The sequence below is a fragment of the Schistocerca piceifrons genome, chromosome 6 (genome assembly GCF_021461385.2).
Source record: "Schistocerca piceifrons isolate TAMUIC-IGC-003096 chromosome 6, iqSchPice1.1, whole genome shotgun sequence".
Classification (NCBI taxonomy): domain Eukaryota; kingdom Metazoa; phylum Arthropoda; class Insecta; order Orthoptera; family Acrididae; genus Schistocerca; species Schistocerca piceifrons.
Window position 1 is genome coordinate 178531142 of NC_060143.1, and position 23563 is coordinate 178554704.

Genomic DNA, 23563 nt, shown 5'->3' on the forward strand with positions numbered 1-23563 from the left:
GACATGCACCAAATAAACCACCAGCATTTATCACAGCCACGTTCTCTTACAAATACAAATATTTTCCTCATCTTCCCAAGAAGGACTGAGCTTAGTGATCTGTTCCGTATTCGTAAAATTTATTGTCATCTTTTCGTTGGCTTTTCCACACTAGTTCTTCCGAATGTCTTGTATCTCGTTGCTGACTTTGGTAATCTACTCTCATTCGTACGTTCTAAATGGTCTTTTAGTTTCTTTTATGTATTTACATTTTACCGTTTAGGTCATATATTTCCGGCTCTTCTCAATCGATCTTGTTTAGAATATCCATTTACAGACCTCGGAAATGTTATTTCCGCTATATCTACGCAGTTTTTGTCTCTCCCTCTCTCATTAACCGTGGCTCAGTTCAATAAAGCTGCGTACGGACAGGCACTACATTCTAGAACCTGAGCTGGATGCCCCTTCGGTTTCGTTTTTAATGTGGTTGTTATGGTGCCGCGTATCACTTTGAATTTATTCAGTTTAAATAAAAGGCATATCATATGGCAAAAATGTTAGAGACTCGATCAATTAGTTGGATACTCGTCATTATTTGGGCTCTTAGGAGGCTTCTGCCTAGGAGATCCATCACCTTTGATTTGCTTATGGAAATATTTTGATTACATTGAGCTGAATAAGGCTATAACTTATGTAATTTTCTTTCCAGTCCATCTCCTGTTTTATCTACAAGCAGCAAGTCGGTAGCAACATGCCTTGTGTTGGAAGAGTACTTACCGCATACGAGTGATGTTGTCGAAATATATATTAAACAGTTTTGGGGAAAGACTACATCCTTGATTTGTAAATAATACCCTCTACTCTCTTCCTTTTTGCAGAAATATCTGTTTGTTTAAATTCGGGATCTTTATTGTTGATGTAAAATGATTACGCTTTCGCCGGCCGATGTGGCCTAGCGGTTCTAGGCACCTCAGTCTGGAACCGCGCGATCGCTATGGTCGCAGGTTCGAATCCTGTCTCGGCCGTGGATGTGTGTGATGTCATTAGGTTATTTAGGTTTAAGTAGTTCTAAGTTCTAGGGGACTGATGACCTTAGATGTTAAGTCCCATAATGCTCAGAGCCATTTTTTGATTACGCTTTCCAAGTCTTTTGAAAGTCTGCGAACGGAACATGTGTCGGAAGATTATATTCTACCTGCTTGTCCAATATTCTATTTATTCTATATGTAAAATATGCCGTTTCAGTCTTCGATTGCTATTCTTTATTTTCAATTACCGTTTTCGGGATAGCTGCCTATCTTCAGATCATATGTTGTAGTTACAGAGTAACTTGTCCGTACAGAACATACGGTTCACTGTCATGACTTATGACACTGAACCGTGTGTTCTGTACGGACAAGTTACTCTGTAACTACAACATATGATCTGAAGATGGGCAGCTAGCCCGAAACCGGTAATTGAAAATAAAGAATAGCGATCCAAGACTGGAACGCCATATTTTATTTAATGAACGATCGCGGAATTCCCATTGAGACAATCATGTCAAGTTTTGATATATTCTATATGTATTACCTGAGCAAACTTTCCTTTCCTAAACCAGATTTCAACATCAGTTAGGCCTCTGCCATGGATTGCAAACGAGCATAAAGTATATTGTGTTTACGGTTTTCTACATATTTCTTTATGTATTTTTTTGTACTGATTCTATCCCTTTTGTTCCAGACTGATACTGCATTTGTTATCCTACACTGCTCCACTATTCTGTTTACGAGGCAGCATATATTTATCAAATGCAGAAAATAACATTTTTCTGAAGCGCCGCAATAGTTTCTACTGCTCCGACGGCCTTCCCTTTTCTTTTCTTTTTTTTTTTTCAATGCCTCTTCCAATTTCTTTATCGTTATGGGATGTTTCCATCATCTCTTCTTCTTCTGTCACGTTATTATCACTGCACCAAAGATTTTTACATTGTTTCATTCAATCCTGAGTATTTATTGTAGCCATCTTCGAAATACTCCGAATCAGGTTTCTGGACAGTTTCTAAGAGCAGTCCATGCACATCGTTTTCTATAAGTGTGACAAACTTATACTAGTTTTCCATTCGTAATTTTTTTATTATTTCTTTTGTTATGTTTCGTTGATGTCCGCATTTTTTTTCTTGATTCTTCAGAGCAACTTTTAGCAAATTTAAGTACGTTTTTCGTCTTTCTCTTAGTGTATTTTTTATTTCTGTTTCAATACTCTACACTCTTTTTTGTTGTTACGTTCCTACTTTTCCCCAATACTTCCATAGCTGTTGTTACAGTGCTTTGTTTGATGTTGCTCCATTTCATATATATGTTTTCTGTTGTTGGTGTTTCTAACACATTTTTAGCCAGCATCTCTGTTAAAGATCTCTTGTATTGGAAACCTGCAGTAGTCCTACCTTCAACTTCTTATTGTATTGTTGCTTTTTCTCTTTTGTACCATTTTTCTTCCACCTTGACCAAAGAATCATTTTGCTAACAAGAAGAACATGATCTGTAGATTTGTTACATTCCCCACCAACTCGTGTGTCTTGTACCGTGTCCTTGGTTTCTTCATTGACTGGCACAAACCTTGTTAGTGATCTTGTGGTGTCACCGCCAGACACCACACTTGCTAGGTGGTAGTTTAAATCGGCCGCGGTCCATGTAGTACATGTCGGACCCGCGTGTCGCCACTGTGATCGCAGACCTAGCGCCACCACCAAGGCAGGTCTCGTGATACGAGAGTGGACTCGACCCCAGTTGTACGAGAACCAAGCTACCGCCGAGTTGTACGAGAACCAAGCTACCGCCCAGTTGTACGCGAACCTAGCTATCGCCCAGTTGTACGAAGCCTTTCTCTCTCATTAGCCGAGAGACAGAATAGCCATCAGAAGTTAATGGCTACGAACTAGCAAGGAGCCATTTGTATCAGTGCCTATAGCTTACGAGTATTCAAGAGAGATGTATTCCGAGGAATCAATAAAAGTTAAGTAAAAAGCATCTACATACTTTTCTTCTTATTCATTCATAAGTTTTTATGTTCCAGACTTCACGCCCGTCTGCTTATTGCCGTTCGTGCACTATCGGCCACAGCGTTAGTTTAGCATTCCTTTTCAGCTATCAACATCACGGTGTCGGGCCAGCTACCGACACTACAATTATTGGCGACGAGGGAAAAGGACCTTTTTCTGATTGCTTCCATTTATTTCTGATTGCTTACATTTATTTGTGTCATGGCTTCGCCACATTCTCCAGATGTACTGTCCGAATTTTATCGCTTGCAGAATCAGCAGACGCAGGCGTTACTGGATGCCCTTGGACAGCTCGTCCAGGGTCAACGTGCGCTGCACACCGATGCGGCCGCCGCCGCTTCTTCGCTACCGCTGCCACTGAACGCTGTTGCACCTCCCTTTCGACCATACGTGGCAGCCGATGAGACCTGGCAAGAGTGGTCTCGTCAGTTCGCCTTTCACATGGCTGCCTACAGAATTCAAGGTAATGAGCGGCAGCCGTTTTTGCTTTCTTGTGTCGGTGTGTCCACATACCGTGTGATAGTGAAATTGTTTCCCCGCCGCGACGTAGCAACTTTGTCATACGAGGAAATTTTGTCTGCATTAGATGCCCATTTCAAAGAAACAGTTAATGTGGTTGCAAAACGGTATACGTTTTTTCGTACAAAACGTACGGCCGGTCAAACTAATAGGGAGTGGGTAGCAACATTGCAAGGACTTACTAGGGACTGTGCCTTTGAATGTGACTGTGGTCTTTCTTATTCAGATACAATGGTGCGTGATGCAATTGCACAGAACGTTTCTGATGTTCGCATACGGGAGCAAATTTTGAAACTAGTTAATCCCTCCCTTCAACAAGTGATAGACATATTGGATAGACAGGACACACTGGACTGTGCTCAGGAATCTTTTGAAACTTCGCCAGCCGTGTGTAACATTAACCGGCCCGCTGGACGCGCTGCGCGGCCCGGTCACCGGGCCTCGCGCACGGGCGCCCAGCTGCCGCCGCGTGCTAAGCCAGGTGTGCCGCGCCGGCACACAAATGCAGTGAAATCATGCCCGCGGTGTGCTACTCGACATTCGCGTGAACATTGCCCGTCACGCCAAGCTATTTGCTTTTTCTGCAATAAGGAAGGACATGTTCAAAGTGTTTGCCAGAAAAAGCTCAGATCAGACAATCACAATCATTCCAGGCCCTTTGCTTCGCGCCGGAATCGAACCAAGGACACTCAGGCTCGTGGACCTTCGCCTATGGACATTCATGTCGTTAATTCCACTTCGTCCAGTGACACTTTCTCTAACAATGACTGTGATCGTCCCACAAAAACTGTGCGTCGACGTCGCCGGAAATCACGTCAATTAGCAAGTGATTCTGTACCAGTGTCTGTTCCAATTGCACAAAACAGTCGCTCTTGTCGTCAGCAGGACAATAAACTTTTTGTGGACTTGGACTTTGCAGGCAAAGTGATACCATTCCAGCTCGATACCGGAGCTGCAGTTTCATTGCTCAATCACGACACATACAAACAACTGGGCGCACCTCCGTTGCGTGCCGCAAATGTTAAGCTAACTACATATTCCGGACAGAAAATTCCTGTGTTAGGCCAGTGCAGCCTTCTTGCAACATACAAGGGACAAACAAAACTTGTGTCATTTTACGTTCTTCGTTCTTCTTCTGCAGTGAACTTATTTGGTCTAGATTTATTTAAGTTGTTTAACATGTCTATTGTAAATCAGGTCCTATCAGTGAATCAGACTGTGCCTACAGACAGTGTTTCTCGGCTGTGTGACGAATTTGCAGATATTTTTGCACCGGGCTTAGGTTGCGCTAAAAACTATGAAGCACATTTAGAACTGAAGGTAAACGCGCGACCGAAATTTTTCCGAGCGCGCAATGTTCCCCACGCATTGCGTCAGGAGGTCGCAAGAACATTGAACAATGTAGAATCACAAGGTGTGAGTGAATGTGCGCAATGCCTCTTTCATTTCAGCTCCGCTTCATCGCTTACGCCGTACAGGTGTTCCGTTTCTCTGGACGACGGAATGCGAACGCGCCTTTCGCCAGTTGAAATCGGCGTTGCTTTCTAATACTTGCCTTACGCCATTCGATCCCCAGAAACCCCTTTTGTTGATGGTAGATGCATCGGATTTCGGGATCGGTGCTGTGCTTGCGCACAAAGTTGGCTCACATGATCGCCCTATTGCCTTTGCGTCCAAATTGCTCTCGTCTGCGCAAAGAAATTACTCACAGATAGAGAAAGAAGCTTTGGCTCTCGTGTTTGGTGTTACTAAGTTCCATGATTTCTTGTATGGTCGTCACTTTACCATCATCACAGACCACAAACCTTTGACATCGCTTTTTCATTCAACCAAGCCTGTACCTCCACGTACAGCGCAGAAATTCATTCGCTGGTCTATTTTCCTCTCGCAGTACCGCTACGATATCTTGTATCGGTCCACTGCTAAGCACGGCAACGCCGATGCGTTGTCCCGTTTGCCTGTTGCTGAGGATACAGCATTCGATTCTTCCGAACTTGCTTGCATGTTCATTGATTCGGAATCCGATGCAGTGGTCGAATCGTTTCCGATTGATTTTCGTCGTGTCGCTACAGCCACAGCTGCTGACCCTGTCCTTGCTACTGTTTTACGTTTTGTTGCTACGCAATGGCCTTTGTCAAAGTCTCGGATCGAGGATCCGTTGGTTCGCCGTTTTTTTGCTCACAAGGAGAGACTTTTTGTTCGACGTGGTGTTTTGTTGTTGCGTTCTGATAATGATCAGTCCAGAGTCGTGGTCCCACGTTCGTTACAGTCCTCTGTTTTACGGCTTCTTCACCAAGGACATTGGGGTATAGTGCGGACGAAACAACTTGCTCGTCAGCACTGTACTTGGTTCGGAATCGATGCTGCGATTACGAATATGTGTTCTTCGTGCCCGGCGTGTGCCGAACAACAGTCCGCACCGCCGCGGAAAGTCTTTGCGTGGCCAAAAGCCACTTCCCCTTGGCAACGCTTGCACATTGATTTTGCTGGTCCATTCTGGAATGCTCGATGGTTGGTTCTGGTCGACGCCTTCAGTAATTTTCCTTTTGTTGTCCGGATGTCTTCCACGACGTCCTCCGCCACCATCCAAGCGTTGTCTGCTATCTTTTGCATTGAAGGTCTTCCGCAGACTATTGTTTCCGACAATGGCCCACAATTCATGTCCGCAGAATTTCAGTCATTCTGCCAGGCCAATGGTATTCAACATCTGACATCCGCGCCGTTTTCGCCTCAGTCCAACGGTGCCGCTGAACGATTGGTCCGGACTTTCAAGTCACAGATGTTGAAATTGAAAGAGTCGCATTCTCGGGAGGACGCATTGTTGCTCTTTTTGTCTTCGTATCGCTCTCAGCCCCGAGATGGTCGCTCGCCGGCTGAGTTGCTCCACGGTCGTCCTCATCGCACCTTGATGTCTTTGCTGCATCCGCCGCATCAGGTTCCTGTGCAGCGGCAGACTCCTGCTTTTGCTCCAGGCGACGTTGTATTTTATCGCAACTATCGAGGTTCACGGCGTTGGCTCGCAGGGCGCATTCTTCGCTGCCTCGGCCGCGCGATGTATTTGGTTTTGGGGGCCTCTGGTGAGGTGCGTCGGCATCTCAATCAGCTGCGCCTCTGTCGTCGCTCGGGTTCTGCCGCTCCCCGTCTGCTTTCAGCGACGGTGCCGTCCGGTCAGCGCCCTGGGGACCCATCTACTGGCTCGCCTCATCCCCAGGTGTTACCGACGATGCCTTCCATTTTGCCCCATGGCGACGCGCCGCCGCCGCCGCCGCAGCAGCAGCAGCAGCAGCCGCCGCCGCCGCCGACCGCATTCGACGCTTCGTTGCAGCCGCCAAGCGCCTCCCAGGGTCACGCGCCGCCGATCGCTTCCCGTGACCAGCTGTCCTCCGCCATGGAACGCCCGCCCGCTCCGGACCACATGACGTCATCGCGCGTCGGCTACCCCGCCGCAATGGAGGTCGACACTTCGGCCCCTCATGTTTCTTTACGGGCGCATACACCGCATGTTGACGTGCACCCTGGACTAGTTTTGCAGGCGTTTCCTAGCTCCCCTCGGACCGGATGGCCGGGTGCGGGTGGCACAGCCTCGCCTGTTGTTAGGCTCCCCACCTCATCGCATACGTCAACATGTGGTCCTCCCCACGGCGGGCGGAAGCCTTATGACACGACCGTTCGCCGATTTGCGGGGGAGGAATGTGGTGTCACCGCCAGACACCACACTTGCTAGGTGGTAGTTTAAATCGGCCGCGGTCCATGTAGTACATGTCGGACCCGCGTGTCGCCACTGTGATCGCAGACCTAGCGCCACCACCAAGGCAGGTCTCGTGATACGAGAGTGGACTCGACCCCAGTTGTACGAGAACCAAGCTACCGCCGAGTTGTACGAGAACCAAGCTACCGCCCAGTTGTACGCGAACCTAGCTATCGCCCAGTTGTACGAAGCCTTTCTCTCTCATTAGCCGAGAGACAGAATAGCCATCAGAAGTTAATGGCTACGAACTAGCAAGGAGCCATTTGTATCAGTGCCTATAGCTTACGAGTATTCAAGAGAGATGTATTCCGAGGAATCAATAAAAGTTAAGTAAAAAGCATCTACATACTTTTCTTCTTATTCATTCATAAGTTTTTATGTTCCAGACTTCACGCCCGTCTGCTTATTGCCGTTCGTGCACTATCGGCCACAGCGTTAGTTTAGCATTCCTTTTCAGCTATCAACATCACGGTGTCGGTCCAGCTACCGACACTACAGATCTCGTTCTCTGGCACTCCAACTACATTTGGGTATTTCTTTTATTCGTAAAAATTTATTTCTGGCGTTTAATTTGTTATAGGTACAGAATACTCTAAGTTTTACAGCAGTGTTGTTAACATGTGCTTCTCCACATTTTCTGTCACATGATTCCTTGCTCCTACCAAGAACTTCTTTATTAGTTTCGTCTTATTTGGCCTGCAGTGTTTGATAGGAGTCCTCTGTACCTTCCTCTCTTCCTTCCTGTGATGAATTAGTCCAATCAACGTGAGCGATGCTCTTTGAATCTTGAATCGAGCGCTTACTATTCTCTCATTTACGTATCTGAAGGATGTGATTCCCATTTTCCACTTCTCCTCTATTAGTATTACATTTCCAGCACTTGCTCTGTTTTTATAGTTCTACGCCACTATATATCAGCATGTATTCAAGCCACAATTTAATGCTTCTCAATTTTTTGTTTCACTATTCACAGCATACTTATGTTTTCAGTTTTTAATTGTTTCTAACAAATACAAATATGCCCTTCAAAATATGAGAGTAAATTAGCAGCACTGATGTATAAGCACACAACCATTACTCCTACACAGTGACCTGGTGTGGTAAGATACTGGACACATTCAGGTGGACCAGCACTGAAATGTCTGTTAGTCATCTAGATTTAGGCTTCCTCGAATCCCCTAGAACGCCGAAGTATCTGACAGGCAGATATATTTAAAAATAACACATATTTCTTTTCTCATCTTTTATCCAATCTAGTTTACCGAGTGCAGCGCTCTCATCATTCCCGATACACTTAAAGGGTTTCGCACGCAAGACGTTACTTGGTTGTTTTCATTAATATAGACAAGTATTTTTACGTATTTTTGATGTTAGATAAAGAAAGAGACTCCGATTCGATAAGGGAACTGTTCAAAAATTACGTGATTTACTTTTGTCTGTTATGTTCCAAAAGTGGACATTCGACTCAGATGTCCGGCAATGGCCGAAATGAGACGAGATAGCGGAAACGGCTGACACAGCGTCACACGCTTCTACGCCATGTGACGTGTGCAGTCCGTGCAAAGCAGCTACGTAGGTATTGATCGTTGTTACTTTGAACTAAATCGAGAGGGGGAAAGGCCTCTGGCTGTGTATTCCTTTGGAGGCTTTCGTTCGCGGGACGCTGGGCAGTCAAGTTGGTTTGGTGACACCAGTCCAACGCAGCGTAGCTTGTGCTACTGATTAAATTGCTCTTATTTTCTTTTTGCGTTTACATAACTCGTCTGATATGATATATTTTTCTCACTGTATCTTTTCGAAGAAAATGATTGTGCAAGTTCTAAACATGGTTTCCCCCTGAAGCCACAAGTCTTCAGCCAAATAAATAGCTAAAATTTCCTTCAATTCAAAATTTGATTAATGTCGCAAATGTAAAGTAACTACTTGTTTCATCTTAGGTTATTAAGTTATGTAATCTCTAAGTAAACTGTTTATGATCGTATGCGGATGGCTACTTTCTGTCTTCTCTCTCTCTCTCTATCTCTCTCTCTTTTCTCCCCGCTACGAATTCCTCTCGTGTGCCTTCCTCTTCATTTCAGAGCAGCACTTCCTATTTACATAGTCAATTATTTGCTGGATGTAACCCAATCTCTGTCTTATTCCACAGTTTTTAGCCTCTAACCTCCCTCTAGTACTATGGAAGTTATTCCCTGATGTCTTAACGGATGTCCAAACACCCTGCTCTTCTTCTTGTCATTGTTTTACAAACATTCCTTTCCTCGTCGCTTCTGCGGAGCACCCCCTCTTCATCTTACCAATCCGTGTAATTTTCTACATTCCCATCTAGCACTACATCTCAAATGCTTCAATTCTCTTCCGTTTCTGTTTCCCAACATTCAGTTTTCTCTACCATACATACAATAACACAAATTTCTTCCTCAAATGGCTATCTCCGACCTATTTTTTTTTTTTTTTTTTTTACTTTCTAGTGTTCTGTCGGCCATGAATGCCCTTTCTGACAGTGCTAGTCCGCTTTTCGTGCCCTGCTCCATGGTTTATTTTACTGCCTAGGTGTCAGAATTCCTTAATTCATCTACTTCGTCTCCATCAATTCCTAAGTTACGTTTTAGCCATTCTAAGTTCTACTATTCACTATTTTCGTCTTCCTTCGGTTTACTGTTGTTCTGTACTCATTAGACTGTTCAATACTTTCAAGGGAAGCTGTAACTTTTCTTCAGTTTCGCTGAAAATAGCATTGTCATCAGCGAATCTTATCATTGATATCCTTTCACCATGAATTTTAATTCCACTCTTGAACGTTTCCTTTATTTCCGTAATTGTTTCTATTATGGACAGATTACACAGTAGGGGCAAAATACTACACCCCTCTCCTACACGCCGGCCAGGGTGGCCGAGCGGCTCTAGACGCTTCAGTCTGGAACCGCGCGACCGCTACGGTCGCAGGTTCGAATCCTGCCTCGGGCATGAATGTCTGTGATGTCCTTGGGTTAGTTAGGTTTAAGTAGTTCTACGTTCTAGGGGACTGATGGCCTCAGAAGTTAAGTCCCATAGTGCTTAGAGCCATTTGAACACCCCTCTCCTGCACCTTTTCACACCGAGAACATTTCTTTTGGTGTCCCACTCTTATTCTTCGCTTTTGGTTCTTGTGCATATTGTATATTACCCGTCTTTCCCTATATATTACCCCTCGTTTTCTCAGAATTTCAGCATCTAGCACCATACGACACTGTCGTGCGCTTTCTCCAGGTCCTGTGAACGAAACTCGCTTTTTCCTTATTCTTGCTTGCATTATCAACTGCAACGTCAGAACTGCGTCTCTGCTGCCTTTAATTTTTCTAAGGCCAAACTAATCGTTATCTAACTCATCCTCAATTATCTTTTACATTATTTTGTGTACTATTCCTGTAACCAAATTGGATGAACTAGGTGTTAACTTGATTGTGTGATAATTCTCGCATTCTTCGAAATTGTGCGGATAATGTTTTTCCGAAAATATGATGATATATCGCGAGTCTCATACAGACTATGCACCAACGTGGATAGTCATTATGTGTCCACTTCACCTATCTTAGAAATGTTGTCGATAACGTCTGCCTTATTTGATCTTAAGTCCTCCAAGCATCTTTCAAATTCTGACTGATACTGGACCTCTTATGTCTTTTATATTCACATGATCCATGATCACACAAGTCGTCCGCAAGTCTTCCACCCTCATTCAGCCCTTCAGTGCGCTCTAACCAGAGAACTTAGTGCCCCCGTACCCCATTTCTTTACGTCTCGATTTTCCCTGACTAGTTTTTGAAACTTCATCTTATCCTTCAGGATAAGAAAATTGTGTTGTGAGTCTGTATCTGCTCCTGTGTATGCCTCACAATCCTATGTCTGATTTTGGAATCTGAATGACCATGATAGATTATATCATCTTAAATCTTCCACTTATCTCCCTGTATAACACAAGTAAACCTTCTCCTCTTGTGATTATTCTTGAATAAAGTATTCGCTATTACCAGCTGAACTTTATTACAGAACTCAATTAGTCTGTCTCCTCTCTCATTCCTAGTATCTAGCCCATATTCTCCCGTAACGCTTTCTTCTACTCCGTCCCTTACAATCGCTTTCCAGTTCCCCACGACTATTAGATTTTCATCTTCTTTTGCGTACAGTATTATCTTTTCAATATTTTCATATACTTTCTCTATCTCTTCATCTTCAGCTTGCGACGTCGGCATGAATATCTGAACTGTCGTTGTCGATGTTGGTTTGCTGTCGTTTCTGATCAGACTGTTCACAGTAACTCTCTTTGTCCTACGTCTTGATTTATAAAGAATCCTACTCCAGTTGCATCATTTTTCTGCTGCTATACTCATCTGACTGAAAGTCCTCGCCTTCTTTCCATTTGACGCCACTAAGGACAACTATACCTAGATTGCGCCTTAGCATTTCTCTTTTCAGATTTTCCTGTTTCCCTACCACATTCAAACTTCTGACATTCCACGGCCCGATCCCTTAGATACGTATGGGGGACTAGACCAGAATCTCTTGCCAATGGGGAGAACTTCACTACATTTTTTAATTGCCGGCCACATATCCTGTCGATACACATTACGTGTCTTTAACGCGGTGATTTTCATTGCATTTTGCGTCCTCATATCATTGATCATTACTGATCTTCGGTCTTTTAGGGGCAGTTTCCCAACCAAAGGCAAGAGAGTGCCTTAACCATCTGTCCGCTCCTCCGCCCTCTTCGACACGACTTCTTATTTTACGAGATGGTAATGATTTTTTTAAAGTTTGAGTAGTGGCTGGGTTCAAACACGGGACCGAGGACGGTTTGATTATTACTGAAAGACGATATCCTCAGACCACGTGTCAAGCAGGCTTTTGGCTTTAAATATTCCCGATGGATTGTTTTTTTATTCATTTGGAGCTGCTAACATTCAATCGCTTTCGGCGTCACAGTCTGTTTGCTTTTTGATTTTCAAGGCGTTTGTAAGTAAGTATACATTAATAGGCAGATTTCTAATATTCTGTTGAGCAACGTCCATGTTAAGATAAGGCTAATTTCTGATTAATATAGATTACATATGTAAGGTAAATAGAAATTAAACAGGCAACAACAATCATAAGTTCATGATGATGATGATAATATTTGGTGCGTGTTGCACTCAACGGCGCGGTCATCAGTGCCGTAACAATCATAAGTAGCTTACGAAATTAAACAGCAATTTTATCTCGTTATTATATCCACTGTTACAACCTCATTTAATTCATCTCTCCAACAATATTTGTATTCGGGAATATATCACCGATTTTAGGGTGTACTAAATGCAAATAAATCACTTGCTTGCTGAATTATGTAGGTTTGTTTCACAAAAGCAGATCAAAAAGGTACCATTCGGTAGTTGTAAGGTCAAGAATCGTTATGCCAATCAGAAAAATTCACCGTGAGATTTGGGGCAATCATTCTCCCGACGGACCCTGTAAAAGGTACCCCTTTGATAAAACACCGTGTCTTGCTGCGAGTAGAAGTCCATAGCTGCGTGCTGCTAATCCTCGTCCGACAGGAATCGTCGAGCCTTCAAGGTCATTTTTAAGAGCCCAAAGGCCTGATAGTCGCATGGGGAGAGGTCAGAACTATAGAGGGGAGGGAGGGATTGGTTTGCTTGAGCGGATGGCACACCAACCCCATGCGAACATGTCGGTGCTAATACACCCGCATGGGAGTCCCACTGCATAGCACAAACGGAAACTTTTGACTGCCCTCATATTCTTTGAGGGATATTTTCAACAAAATGGACCTTCAATTATAATGCTTACATCACAGTACTTCCATCTTGTTAGACCATAATCTTCTTTACTCTGTGCTCATTCATTTCTTGTGAGAATCGAATCATATTGTTACAGGGCAAAACTGGTAAGGAAACGTGAGATATTTTTTTTTTAAATCACTTACTTAATCACACGGAAGTGTCACCAGATGCCAGGCGGAACGCGTACACATTTCAACACTGTTACTGAGTCAGGAAGAGAGGCACCTCGACACTCTTAAGGGGGACGGCGAGCGACTCAGCGGTAAATAGTACAATGCAGACCTAACCGCCCTCGTTAGTTCTGCAACATTACATTAGAAGCACTCGCTAGGTCGCAATAACATCTAGCAAGCACTGAAGACCCTGTAACAATTTCGTTAAACAAATGTAGCGAAATCGAAGACCACAGGCGACACGGGTGGAGCAGAATCAATTTGGGTAGTATGAATGACGTTGAAACAGAGCAATGCTTTCGCGAGACTCCACCACCACTATCTTTTAGCACTAGACAAGTAAAATCTATCGCTTTCATATCGTTGGCACTTGATTCTCTGATTATGGTATGGTAAAATCTTGTGTGTGAGATTGTCCTAGTGGTGGTCTTGCACTTGTTGCCCTTCGAGACGATCAGTGATGCGAAGAGATGACTGACAGAGTCCAATACCCAGTACTGACATCAGCACACCAGTAAGCGCTGATGGGTCGTCCGAGAACCTCCCAGCACGATCCCCATCCAGGGCAGAAGCTGTCATACACACAGGGTCGCACTGGTCTGAAGGCCTCCCGCACTAACATTCCAGGTTCAGCATTCAGCACGACCACACGGCATCTAATATCGTGGTCCACCTAAAGGGTAATGCGGGCAGTGATCTGAGATGGCTGAGTACTCCCCGAAACGGAGTGAAAATTAAAACACACGGGTAGTGATCAACGCTATCTCTGAACCACGCTACCGACGGGGCCTGCCTACGTCGCCAGTGGTAGGCAAAACCACGGCATTAGACTGTCACTGACTTTCACTTGGCGCTGACCCGGCATCCTTGGCAGCCGTGACTCCATTATTGGATTCAGCGGGTTCTTCTCCGGATTATGTAACCGCCAGTCGAAGCAAAAGCAGCAGCAACGACTAGCATTTTCATTATGAAATGCAATAATTTTAAATATTGTTTCATAGCATCTAAAGACGCAGCACATGCCCTATGTCTGCATCCTGACGATTTATAAGGGTTTGCAACCCGGCAGAGGACGACCCCTACACTATTCTGATACAATTTAGGCTGCACATGGTTCCTCTAGCCCACTCCACTAATTGATGTGGGAAGACATTTATCTCTTATGTATATAACTTCCTAAAAAGGAGTTACCAAGGAAGAGTTGTGCATCAGAACTGAATTACTGTACATATTTAATTGAGCTCTTTTGTGGTACATTATACGTAGATATGATATCTGGCTCTCACCAGCAAAAGCTTCGTCTACAGATCGTACAATAGCATATCTATGAGAAGTGTTCGACGTGCGTAGTAGTCTGAAAGGCATAGCGCTAGAGATAATGAGAAAGATTATCTTATGGTACTAACTGCATTAATATAGAAATTTAGATTGTATCAGTTTGGTGATGTAGTTTGGGAATTAACAGGACAGACTGGAAAAGAAACGAATGAATCAAGCAACAAGGTAGAGTGGAAGGCAAAATTACGACCATAATGCAATCGATATGCAGTTGTGTGATCTGTCATATGCAACAAGAAAGTTCTATTTCAATTCCAGAAGATTGTGAAATACCAAGAACCTTAAGATGCGTGAACCATATTAGTAAAACGTGGAAGACCCGAAATGACACATATAGCATGAGGCCGTATTGCACGAAGAAGCCAGAGAAGGCCTTTTTCGAGCACTGGTTGGTAGTTAGCTGGGGATGTGGTTGATTTACTGTGTTTACAAATGTTTCGGAATCTTGCTACTATAATTAACGCAACTATAACTAATAAGTTTTGTATTTATCATTTCTGCATTTAAAATATTGTGTGGAAAAAACCTTCACGTTCAAATGTGTGCGAATTCCCCAGGGACCAAACTGCTGATGCCATAGGTCCCTAGACTTACACACCACTTAAACTAACTTATGCTAAGAACAACACACAATCCGTGACATGGCGCCTCTAATCACGCGGCCACTCCGTGCGACGTCCTTCACGTCATGTAGCTGTAAGTTTACAAACAAAACAGCTAGCTTCTAGTAAGTACGTAATTTATTAATACTGAAACTGTCGTATCCTGCCAAGTCGTTACGTTCCAGTGAACGTTACTCTTCGTTAAATAATTCATAACTACGTTCACTGCGCTAAGTCACGATCAGACTGGGTGATTATTCAATGTACAGTTTTAGAATTATTCAGTACGCTTTGTGTGGCAGTTTGCTTGCTACCACGGAAACGAGCATAAGCTTACAGTGCTTATCGATCCGCCTTAGTTGCTAAAAGGATTAGTTTTTCACTGCTGAGATCTCTGTGTTTTCTCGCCTAGCTCCACCGAAATTCAATGCCAAACATACTTCTTTAACCTTGAATTGTCCTCATTTCTGTAAGGCAGAGACGAGGGTGGAACAATAAACTTTTTTGTTTACTCGTAGATGTTGTGTTAGTCCTTACTCATGAGATCAATGTTTGCAATGACAGTCGTAGTTTTTCAGCTATGATATGCTGTTTTCCTTGAAATTTAGCGGTAATCACTCACACAGATATTTTACGCGTGTCTGAGAAAGTGTGCAAGGTACTCATGTTTAAAAAAATAGTACGCATCATTACAGACTGTATCGCTAACGTCAATCTGTTGCGGGAGCCCGAGGCTCGAATATTATGACGTACCTAGAACAAACTCAGCTCCTTAAAGCATCTTCACTGTTTCAGAAAAAGTCACTCGCGTAAAACTCAGGTCTTAGAGCAGAAACCGAATTCAACTGTCAGTGGGTTTCAAGAACTAAGAAAAGTACGTGAATATTTCTACATGTGTCAGTACTTCGTCAGAATCCACTTTTGATGGCTCTGTTGTTTTGCACTCTGGACGACGGATAGGTTGTTTTCAGGTAAAGAATACAGGTGTTAAAAGACACCGTGTCGGTGCAAATGTAACTGAAAACTAGAGAATTAGATCATTAAGAGAAGAAAATGTTAAGTTTACTGTTAAGAGTAATATGTCTGAAGATACTTTCCGTTACCTGTTCATGTTAATGATACAAGATCAGTTAAAAGTACAACGTCGATAATTGGGTGGCTAATGACGAGTGGGGTGTTATTGGCTCACAGTATAATTTACATCGTACTCCAGTTAAATTTCAGTTGTAAAAACCATACAGATTTGGTGATATTGCTTGTTAATTTGTTGAATTGTTTGATATTCGACACAATAAACACATTTACAAGTGATGATCTCTGTGAGTAAAACCAACATAGGCGTTTAGTTCGTTGCTTTGAGTTGATGCCAATACTTGAAATGATATACACATTTTCCGCTATGACGTTATAAACTATAGTCGGTAAGGGACAAGAGACTACTACGTAATTAAATTTTACTGTGAATTGTGAACAAATTATTTCATCACGTGGACAGAGGTTCATGGTGTGGGTTCCTGTAGCCATGTCCTAGTTCATGACCCACGGGCAACGTATGAGTGGCCAAGTAAGTGGTCCCAACAGTCGGGATACCAGTTACTTTGGAATAAGGCTGGGCATCTCGGACAGATTCTGAGTCGTGGTCACCATTGTGCTCATACGGCAAAGACTACCAAATCCACCGGTTAGTCCCTCAACCGTTAGGGGTAAAACTCAATGGGACTCGGGGAAGTAAGGCTAGCAACCTGCTTCCCCGGTACTTTAAATATGATGCTGGCAACAATCAGAGTAAAATGCCTCGGACCTTTGGAGGTGACGGAGTCCCACCTCTAACTGACAAATCAGGGACTCCTAAGATACGACTTGGCAAACAAATGGTAATGAGATGGGGAGCTATTAATATCAATGGGGGCTACTCTGGGAAGAAGGTAGAGCTGGCAGAGGCTGCAAGAAAGATGGGGCTGGACGTTTTAGCCGTTAGCGACATTCGGGTAAGGGGTGAGAAAGAAGAGGAAGTGGGAGAATACAAGGTCTACCTGTCAGGAGTCAAAGCAGGAATAGCACAGTGGGGTGTAGGGCTTTACATCAGGAAAGAAATGGAACCCAGCGTAGTTGCAGTAAGGTATGTAAACGAACGACTGATGTGGATAGATTTGACAGTGTCTAGCATGAAAATTAGGATTGTGTCAGTATATTCGCATTGTGAAGGGACAGATCAAGATGAGATGGACAGATTTCATGAGGCACTCAGTGATGTAGTTGTTAGAGTAAAGGACAAGGACAGTGTTCTGCTCATGGGTGATTTTAATGCCAGGATTGGAAATGGAACTGAAGGGTATGAAAATGTTACGGGTAAATTTGGAGAGGATATGAAGGCCAACAGGAACGGGAAACAACTCTTGGATTTCTGTGCCAGTATGGGCTTAGTAATCACAAACATATTTTTTAAACATTAGAACATTCACCGGTACACTTGAGAAGGCAGGGGAACCAGATCTGTCATTGACTATATAATAACAGATCAGGAATTCAGGAAGGCTGTGAGGGACACACGTGTATTCAGGGGATTCTTTGATGACACTGATCATTATTTAATCTGCAGTGAAATTGGGATTGTGAGGCCGAAAGTGCAGGAGGTCAGGTCCATATGTAGGAGGATAAGAGTGGAGAAACTTCAGGATAAGGAAATCTGGCTCAAGTACATAACAGCGACCTCAGAAAGGTACCAGTTAGTTGAATGTAGTCAATTACAGTCATTAGAAAAGGAATGGACAAGGTACAGGGACACAGTACTAGAAGTGGCAAAAGAATGTCTTGGAACAGCTTGGTGGAATGTCACAGTCAAGGCAGCCTGTAAAAGGAAAAAGAAGGCGTATAAAAATGGCTACATACTACAACTCAGGTAGACAGAGAAAGTTATGTTGAAGAAAGGAACAGAGCCAAACAGATAATTGCAGCATCCAAGAAGAAATCTTGAGAAGACTTTGGAAACAGGTTGGAGACTATGGGTCAAGCTGCTGGAAAACCATTCTGGAGTGAAATTAGCAGTCTTCGAAAGGGAGGTAAGAAGGAAATAACAAGTATTTTGGACAGGTCAGGAAAACTGCTGGTGAATCCTGTGGATGCCTTGGACAGATGGAGGGAATATTTTGAAGAGTTGTTCAATGTAGGTGAAAATACGATGAGCAATTTTTCAGATTTCGAGGTAGAATGGGGTAGGAATGATGATGGAAATAGGATCACATTTGAGGAAGTGGAGAAAATGTTCAATAGATTGCAGTGCAATAAAGCAGCTGGGGTGGATGAAATGAAGTCGGAACTCATCAAATACAGTGGAATGTCAGGTCTTAAATGGCTACACAGGATAATTGAAATGGCCTGGGAGTCGGAACAGGTTACACCAGACTGGACGAAAGCAGTAATCACACCAATCTTTAAACATGGAAACAGAAAAGATTGTAACAACTACAGAGGTATCTCTTTACTCAGCGTTGTGGGTAAAATCTTTTCAGGTATTGTTGAAAGGAAAGTGCGAGTATTAGTTGAGGACCAATTGGATGAAAATCAGTGTGGGTTTAGGCCTCTTAGAGGTTGTCAGGACCTGATCTTTAGCTTACGGCAAATAATGGAGAAGTATTATGAGTGAAACAGGGAATTGTATCTATGCTTTATAGATCTAGAAAAGGCATATGACCGGGTTCCTAGGAGGAAGTCATTGTCTGTTCTACGAGATTATGGAATAGGAAGCAAACTTTTGCAAGCAATTAAAGGTCTTTACGTGGACAGTCAGGCAGCAGATAGAGTTGATGGTAAATTGAGTTCACGGTTCAGAGTAATTTCAGGGGTAAGACAAGGCTGCAACCCTGTCTCCACTGTTGTTCATATTATTTATGGATCATATGTTGAAAACAATAGACTGGCTGGGTGAGATCAAGATATGTGAACACAAAATAAACAGTCTTGCGTATGCGGATGACTTAGTTGTGATGGCAGATTCGATTGAAAGTTTGCAAAGTAATATTTCAGAGCTAGATTAGAAATGTGAGGACTATCGTATGAAGATTAGCATCTCCAAAACGAAAGTAAAGTCAGTGGGAAAGAAATATAAACGGATTGAGTGCAAATTAGGAGGAACAAAGTTGGAACAGGTGAACGGTTTCAAGTACTTAGGATGCATATTCTCACAGAATGGCAACATAGTGAAAGAACTGGAAGCGAGGTGCAGCAAAGGTAATGCAGTTAGCGCTCAGCTACGATCTACTCTCTTCTGCAAGAAGAAAGTCAGTACCAAGACTAAGTTATCTGTGCACCGTTCAATCTTACAACTAACTTTGTTGTATGGGAGTGAAAGCTGGGTGGATTCAGGTTACCTTATCAACAAGGTTGAGGTTACGGATATGAAAGTAGCTAGGATGATTGCAGGTACTAGTAGATGGGAACAATGGCAGGAGGGTGTCAGCAATGAGGAAATCAAAGAAAAACTGGGAATGAACTCTATAGATGTAGCAGTCAGGACGAACAGGCTTAGATGGTGGGGTCATGTTACATGCATGGGAGAAGCAAGGTTACCCAAGAGACTCATGGGTTCAGCAGTAGACGGTAGGAGGAGTCGGGGCAGACCAAGGAGAAGGTACCTGGATTCGGTTAAGAATGATTTTGAAGTAATAGGTTTAACATCAGAAGAGGCACCAACGTTAGCACTGAACAGGGGATCATGGAGGAAATTTATAAGGGGGATATGCTCCAGACTGAACGTTCAAAGGCATAATCAGTCTTAAATGATGATGATGATGATGGTGGTGGTGGATAGAGCTACTGCGCGTTACACAGGATGTCTTCTGCATCGGTGAAGACATTCCGGTACAAGAAAAGCCCATACAGCAATTAATACTTAAATAATCAACAAAGCCAAATTAAAGCATTCACTGTATAACGTTTTAATGCCATAAATGACCTTTACACAAATACTGAAAACAAACTATATGTGGACCAACATGCTGCGGTAGTAATCTAAATTTTAAGACGAAAAATATACCTAACACCTGGCACTCACTATGGGAAGCTAATGAAAATTGCAATCTACTTTTCAATGCCTGAATTTGGGGAACAGATATTTGGCTTGTAAATTATGATGAAGTAAGCAGCGTTTCTAAAAACTAACATTTCGAATAAATAATGGTGCATGTCTATTGGTGCCGATGACATCTCAGCTACGTTGGTTGACATAGAAAGTAAGCATTTGCGACATCTGCTTCTTTTGTTTGTAAATACACACATAATAACTTACATGTGTTTCTTTTAATTAATGGTTCCATCCATTAACTTGAATCAGTGATTGCTAAAAATGAACGTGTAACCTTACAAACCACGTTTAAGAAATGAAATACAAAGTCATATGACAGTATACAGTCATTTCTCAGACGGATTTGCCGCACTTATACTGACTACCATGTCTGTGCGAGAAGTGCTTAAAACATGTTATAGCTGCCCAAGAATGTCATAGTGCCAACAAGCTGGACGAAACTGGCGAAGAACTCGGTTATTCCTCTGTACTCGTTTGAAGGGACTCAGAAAATAATTGACAACGAGGCAGCCTTTTTAGAGCTAAGAATTTTCTTCCTCCAAAAAATGAGACTGTAGTGCTAACGGCTTCGCCATTTGTCCAGTGTGAAAAAATCAGTCGATGATGTTTGAATCTCTCGTTGCTTCTTTGTCATTACCGAAAATCTGGTATCACTCGTCTTAGCCTAAAGCAGAGGTATTACTTCGTGATGCCACTGAGGCATTAGAAGGCCAATTCAGGTAAACATAACATCTATTCCTAAAGTGACAGGCTACCGAAATCATGATATAAGAATATATTAATTTTCACTCTACAGGAGAGTGACGCTGAAGGTCCCACGTTGTTGTCTTTGACTGACACATCTTTATAATCTAATACGAGTGTATTAGTGTCCGTTTGATGTACAGCCTTCGTTACTGCTCACATGCAACATTAGCGGCAGATACTGGGGGGTTGTATAAGTGGAAGTGTGGTAGTGCGATCAGTCTCATTAACGAATCACTTGCGACTGTGCACTGACGTTACTCGAGGCAGTTGCCAGCAGAGTAAATATTTACGACTGGCAACGCTTCACAGGGAAGGGTAGCCAGCAACTGAATCGAAACAGCTGACGCAAACTGCGAGAACTGTTGATTTTAGGATCGGGCTGACTAGCAACGCATAATACGTTGAAAGTCGCAATTAGTAGGTTGAAACTCTCAGTTACACAGGGATGTGGCACGGCTACAGTCGTAAAAGGCCTCCAAGTCTCTGAGATGTTCCTCTGCTGCTGGCAGGATTCTATGTTTTTTTACGAAATTAGTTGGTTCTAGTGTAGACGCGGACGAATTTTTAGTCCGCAGCACCACTGAAACGTTAATACTACTTGTTTCTGGGTGCTGCGAACTAAGTCAAATTCTAGTACAAATGTCAGTTGGCTTAATATTAAATATACGTTTTTTTCTGAAAGTCTACAAAAATGCTAAAGATGAGACTTGTAGTCGGCCACATAGTCACACAAAATTGTTTTAATCACAGCATACACGACCACATGTATTTTGTACGGCATTAACTGTTCGCAGACCGAGAGAAAAAATTTGAAGTGTCCCGATAAGGCACAATAATATTCAGATGATTAGTGTTTAACGCCCCGTCGATAAAAAGGTCGTCTGGCAGCTCCTGGTCTAGTCGCCAGAGTTGCTGCCTCTGGATCACGGGTTCCCCGGTTCAGTTTCCGACCGGGTCGCGGATTTTCTCCGCCCGAGAGTTGCGTCTATGTGTTGCCCTCATCATATCAAAGTCATTCTGGGAAGTGGGCACGACTGGACAGTGAAAAAAGTTGGGACTTTATACGAGCGCTGATAACCGCGCAGTTGCGAGCCCCACAACCCGCAAACCAAATATCATCATCCCCGTCAACGATGAGGTCATTAGAGACAGAGCATAAACACCAATCAGGAAGGAGTGAGGAAAGATATCGGCCGTGCCCTTTCAAGGTATCCATCCCAGTATGTGCCTGAAGCGATTTGGGAAATCATGGAAAACCTAAATCAATATGGTTGGACGCGGGTTTGAACCGTCGTCCCCCAGAATGCGAGTCCAGTGTGCTAAACACTGTGCTACGTCACTCGGTGATAATATGCAGATAATCATTAGTAAAACCTAATTGTGACAAAACTGGATTCTAAAAACAATTTTTTATTTATTTTAGCTGTATTTGCTACATATCAAACTCTCTTGTTCGTGTCTGATATCATATGACAGGAGAACGATAAATACTCGTAAGTGTTAAACCTTATCAGAATTAAGGGCCCGACATCGACACTACAAAAGATTGTTTACTGCGAAACTGTTGACGATATCAATGCGCCGACAGTGTCTAACGGGAAATATTCTTAGAAAATATTTCCAAGTATTTCAACACAAAACTGTTCTTAAAACAGTAAATATGAAACAGAGTGGCCGAAATTATCATACATATCGACATACATTCCGTGACCAAAAACTGCCGATAAATTTTCCTTTTTAACACGTCGCGCCGTTCATTAATGTGCTTACGAAGCCAGATCCTCCTCATATTCTCCTAAATCGTCATTTAAGTGTTTGCAGTCAACAAAAACATTAACTAGCTAAACTAAACTAAATCTGCAGCTCCTGTCCAAATAATAATTCATTATTGTTTAAAATTGTTATTCTGCTTCTTTCAATGACGCACTAGGACATTAATTCTTGTTTGAGTAGCTTCTTCCATGATCATGTCGATCCAGTGTCTCCCAGAGGTCCTCAGTTGGATTTAGATTCGGACCCTTCCTTGGCCACTACACCAGTTTGGTTGTCTTATCTGACAAGAATTATCATTTTCCCATGGCCGGAGATGTGTTTTAAATTATTGTCCAGCTATAATAGCCAGTTCGTTTCTAAAAAGTCATTACACTGGAAATAATCCATTGTGCGTTTTATTTGGATTAGATGACCAAATACTTGTGTAGACAAACATATGATGTTTCTGGCACGACCGTGCTCTGGTAATTTTTGTTGTCTCTTTGGTTTCTCGGCAAACGCATATACTCCACACTATCAGAAGGAAATACATGATATTTAACAGTCTACAAGATCTTAAAACTGTAGCATTCCAAGTTTGATGTTTCTTTGTAAATTTTATCCTGGCATTCCTAATTTGTTAAAAAATTATGGGTGGTTTACTTGACGGTCGTTTATCATCTAAATCAATTACTAGTAGGCGACGCATTACGATGGAGACTTAGAGGTTCGGTCTTGATGCTGCTCCAGATCATCCCCAATTTGCCAAGCCGAT